The 5,560-nt window shown below is 41.2% G+C and overlaps 1 protein-coding gene across 1 annotated transcript in view; it reads right to left on the bottom strand.

Moving 5' to 3' along the window:
* Positions 1 to 662: 662 nt before the first annotated feature.
* Positions 663 to 5,560, bottom strand: part of NKAIN3 (sodium/potassium transporting ATPase interacting 3) — a 731,862-nt gene continuing 726,964 nt past the window's right edge. The window contains exon 7 of the transcript XR_006700386.2: positions 663 to 1,088. The gene's annotated coding sequence lies outside the window, so the exon portion shown is untranslated. The remainder of the gene's footprint in view (positions 1,089 to 5,560) is intronic.

Raw genomic sequence — 5,560 nt, 5'->3', positions numbered from 1 at the left:
TTCATGTTGTCATAAATGACAGAATTTCCTTCGTGTTAGAGGCTGAATAGTATTCCATTTGTGTATATATACCATATTTTCTGTATCCATTCATTGATGAACATTTAGTTTGAGTCCATATCATGGCTATTGTGAATAATGCTGCAGTAAACATGAGAGTGCAGCTATCTTTTCAACATACGTATTTCAATTCTTTTGACTACTTATCAAGAAGCAGAATTGCTGGGTTATATGGTGGTTCTATTTTTAGTCTTTTGAGGCACCTCCATACTATTTTCCATTATGGCTGTACTAATGTGCAGTCCTACCAGCAGTGCAAAGGGGTCCCATTTCTCTACATTCTTACCAACACCACAATAAACTCACACATTTACAGTCAACTGATTTTTGACAAAGGTGCCAAGAGCATACAATGGGGAAAGGGCAGTCTCTTCAAAAAATGGTGCTGGGAAAATCAGATATCCACATTCAGAAGAATAAAATTGGATATCCATCTCATATCATATTAAAAAAAAAAATCTCAAAATTGATTGAAGACTTAAATAGTAGACCTGAAACTGTAAAACTACTAAAAGAATATATAGGGGGAAGCTTCACAACAATGCTCCGGGCAATAATATTTTAGATAGGATCCCAAAAGCATAGGCAACAAAAGCAAAAATAGACAAACGGGATTTCATTAAACTAAACCGCTTCAGCACAGTAAAGAAAACAATTAACAAAATGAAAAGATAACTCAAGGAGTGGAAGAAAATATCTACAAACCATATGATATAGTTTGGATATTTGTCCCTTCCGAATCTCATGTTGAAATGTCATCCCCAGTGTTGGAGGTGGGAGATAGTGGTGTTTGTGTCATGAGGATGGATCCCTTGTAAATGGCTTGATGCCCTCGCTACAGAAATAAGTGAGTTCTCACTCTATTAGTTCACATGGGAGCTGAATGTTTAAAACAGCATGGTGTCTCCCTTACTTCCACTCTTGCTATGTGACGTGCCTGCTCCCGCTTTGCCTTCCATCGTGAGTAAAAGCTTCCTGAGTCCTTTCCAAAAGTTGAGCAGGTACCGGCACGATGCTGCTTGTACACCCTGCAGAATCATGAGTCAAATAATCGACTGTGTTTTCTTCATAAATTACCCAGCCTTGAGTATTCCTTTATAGCAATGCAAAACCGACTAACACATCATACATCTGATAAGGGATTAACATTCAAAATACATAAGGACCCAAACAGGTCAATAAGAAAATCAATAACCCAATTAAAAAATGAGCAAAGGACCTGCGCAGACATTTCTCAAAAGAAAGCATAAAAAAAGCCAATAGGTTCATGAAAAACTGCTCAAAATCACTAATTATTAGGGAAATGCAAATTAAAATCACAATGAGATATCATCTCACACTGTTAGAATGGAAGACACACTCTTTTTATTCTCTTCTGATCTCACTAACTGCTAGATTTAGTCTTAGTTGGTTTACCAAGTAGGAAATTTCATCCAGTTTGAGGTGGTAGGGTCATAATGCAGGTAGTTTTTAAGACATCTTTCAAGTTATTACTGAAAGTCAAATGGACCAACCAGCATAGTGAAAGGACAAAATATGCATGAAAATCATTCTCAAGAAAACTGGATGACAGAAAATCTTCCCAAATCACAGAATTCAGACATATCAGGCAAACGCCTACCAGCAACAGGACTGGTGAGGGATCAGCAGTTGTGTAGTGCAAGTGATAGAACAATGAAAAGCAACCAGGCGCGGTGACTCACGCCTGTAATCCCAGCAATTTGGGATACCTAGGCAGGTGGATCACTTGAGATCAGGAGTTCGAGACCAGCCTGTCCAACATGGTAAAACCCCCGTCTCTACTAAAAATACAAAAATTAGTTGGATGTGGTGGTAAGTGCCTGTAATCCCAGCTACTGGGAGGCTGAGGCACGAGAATCACTTGAACCCAGGAGGTGGAGGTTTCAGTGAGCCGAGATCGCACCACTGCACTCCAGCCTAGGTGACAGAGTGAGACTCCCTGCCGCAAAAAAAAAAAAAAAAAAAAAAAAAAAAAAAAAAAAAGAGAGAGAGAGAGAGAGAAAGAAGAATGAAACACAAACCTAACAAGCCCTACAAGTTGTAAAATTGGAATATCACTAAAACCAATGAAACAAACCCACACATATTCCCAAACATAGAAGAGCCACCCTGAGTGGAACCCAAGTACATGGATATGAGAACAACTAGTGAATAGAAGTCCTCACATGGTCCCAAGTTGCAAGTGAGTACAGAAAACTGTGTGCAACTGGGGAGAATCATAGAAATCACACTGAACTGAACAGGAGCCCTGAGGCAAAGAGAGATAAGGTTCAGGGAGTGGCTGCTGGGTGGGAGAGGAAGTCAGGGAAAGTGGACTCCAGAAGGTGCTATCAAAACTGAGTGCAAACAGTGTCACAGGCAGAAAACCTTCCTGAACCATCTTCATTCTTCCATTTTTATTTTTTAAAAATTCTACCACCTTGTTGGAGAAATTACAGCAGTTTTCTTGTGGAATGCTTCCCGACTCTGATTTTGTTTGCTCTCTCATAGTTTCATTTTACTTTTCCTCTGCTAACTACATTTTCTGTAAACCAGAAGTTAGCTCTCCATGTTGGATTGGAAGCAGGTTTGATTCTTTGGCAGAAATACTATGTATTAGTGCTGGATGAGTATAGCATCCTGCATCACATCAGAAGGGACCTAAAGTATGATTTCCCACTTTGAATGGTGGGAAGACTGATCAGTACTTTCGGGGTGACAGCTTGATTTTTCCACCGTGAAGATCTGGTCTTAGTCTGTTCGACATGCTATAACAAAATACCACAGAGACTGAGTGATTTATAAAGAAATTTATTTCTCATAGTTCTGGAGGCTGGAAAGTCCAAGATGAGAGTCCTGGCAGGTCCAGTGTCTGGTGAGGGCCTTATTACTGCATTGTCACATGTCAGAAACGCATAAGGGCAAAAAAGGACTGGGTGAAGCCTCTTTGATAAAGGCCTTGATCCTGTTCACCAGGGCTTTACCCTAATGATATAATCACTTCCTAAAGGCCCCACCCTTTAATACAGTCACATGGGTGATTAGGTTTTAACACTTGAATTTTGAGGGATAGTCACAACATAACAGACCTCTGTCAACTAACTCATTTGACTGGTGACCATGAGATTCTGGTGACCACAGAATCCAGTCACTTCTACACACTCTTGCCACCACACATGTTGCGGAAGCCACCACAAACTCTCACCGGAAGTATTGCCACAGTCTACTCACCTGTTGCCCGATTTTCTTTCCTTTCTTCTTTTCTCCCTGCATTCCCTGGGCAGCTGCGTCACCCTCAACAGGTTAGGTGGCCATTTCTTTGGCAGATGGAAAAACAAACAAACAAACAAAATACCTGTCTGGGGCCGCAGCCACGTGCAGAGTGAGTCTGTGATCTGTTGCCTGTTGCCTGTTCCTGTGATTGCTCCCCAATAATCTCTTCTCAATAAAGGAGTCAGGCAGATCCTTCAAAAACCCGGGTCCCATCATGTTACTCCTCTGTGCCAAACTCTCCAACAGATTCCTAACTCACTCACAGTAACAGTGGACTGCATGGCCTCTGAGGCCTCAGTGATCTGGCCCCTGCTGCCACTTTCAGCTCATCTCCGGCCACCTTGCCCTTCCTCACTCCATGCCCACGTCCTGGCCTTCCTTCCAGTCTTTACTTAAACGTCACTTTCCCAGTGAGGCCTTTCCCGACCACCCTCCTGCAACAACTCTTATCTTGGCCCTATGGCTCCCTTCCTCTGCTTTATTTGTCTCCACTGCACATAAAATGATCTGAAGTAGTTTTATTTACTTGCTCACATAATTATTTTCTGCCACTTTACCTAGAATGTAATTTACATGAAGACTGGGACTTTATTTTGTCCCCCATCACTGCCTGTGATGAAGAACTCTGCATTCAATGCCAGAGAAACTCCTGACCTGGCTGAATGTGAGTGGACAATCAGGTTTGTGGATTCTGCACTTGAGGGGTGAATTACAGCATATATAATGGAAATTTTGACTACACTTAGCTTTTGCTTTATGCACTCATTTTACAACTTAACCCTCTAACTAATATTTGACACCATTATAGACGACAGTGTCCATATAGCCTCTTTCATAAAATAGATGACAAGAACTTAGAGACACAAGGAGGTATAAAGCCTCTGACTACAAACAGCAAATGAATGCTGATGTCAATGGCCCTAAACATGAAATATACTGGAAAAAATGTACTGGGCTCATAGTCTCAATTTTAATTCAACCCAAATAACATGAGGCTTTCTTGCTTCCAACTCAAACCTCATGTCAACCCAGTACCATACACAGAAAAACCTATAAATCTGACTCCAAAAATCCCTAAGGAGTAATACAAGTCTTTCGTTGCAGTTTTCATTTTTATGAGATTCTGGAGGAGGGGGCTATTGCATTGTCAAAAATACGCTAAGATTTTGTAACACACTCACCAACCATTGTTCCTCCTCCTCCTCTTTTTTATTTATTATTTTTAAGAAAAGAGCTCATTTACTTGGTAAATTGAAAACTAATAATAGCCTTAATTAAGCACTTTACTTCTCCCACTATAGAGCAAAGTAAGAACAAATGAAAGCATGTCAATCCTAATGTTAAGTGAATTATCTAGAATGATATAATTTACAGCTAGTGGATCTGAACACTGACTCTGGAAACTCAGGCTCTTCTCACTCCATTACTCCTCACTACTACCAAGGTGACCCTCAAGTGAATCATGAGTTCCAAATCCTCTTAATTTGTTTTTCTTTATCACTTTTATTTAGGTGCCTTGTGTATTATTGACCTTTTCGCCTTTTAATTAAAACAAACCCCCCCAATTTTTTTTTCTGTTCACCTCTTCATTCTTATTCACTGCCATGGTTTTAAAATCCCCCCCAAAATTTCTAGTTTTTTGTTTTTTCAGAAGTTAATCCAAATACACTCCCATTATCACCTGCCTGTCCTTATTATCACTTTCCATCTACAATTTACAAATTTCATTTGGAGCTTAGTTTCTAGAAATGTGCCAGAAGCAACTTTTTTTTTCCAAAGCTGGGTGGGGTAGGGGGCAGAATATTTTTCTTAATATTTCTTTCAGTAAATAATTTTATTGCCTCCCAAGCTGGTCTTCATAAGAAAGCCTCAGGGAGAACCTCTGCTAAGGCAGTGTGGGAAGGAAATGTGGCGTTGGAGCCCCCCCCAGAGTCCCCACTGGGGCACTACCTAGTGGAACTGTGAGAAGATGGCCACCATCCTCCAGACCCCAGAATGGTAGATCCACTGACAGTTTGCACCATGTGCCTGGAAAAGCTGCAGGCACTCCACACCAGCCTGTGAACACAGCAGCAGAGGCTGTACCCTGCAGAGCTACAGAGGAGGAGCTGCCCAAGGCCATGGGAGCCCACCCCTTGCATCAGCATGCCCTGGATGTGAGACATGGAGTCAAAGGAGATCATTTCGGACCTTTAAGATTTGATGACTGCCCCATCACGTTTTGGAC

The sequence above is a fragment of the Macaca fascicularis genome, chromosome 8 (assembly GCF_037993035.2).
Source record: "Macaca fascicularis isolate 582-1 chromosome 8, T2T-MFA8v1.1".
NCBI classification, from domain to species: Eukaryota; Metazoa; Chordata; class Mammalia; order Primates; family Cercopithecidae; genus Macaca; species Macaca fascicularis.
This window is presented reverse-complemented; position numbering and strand designations above follow the sequence as displayed.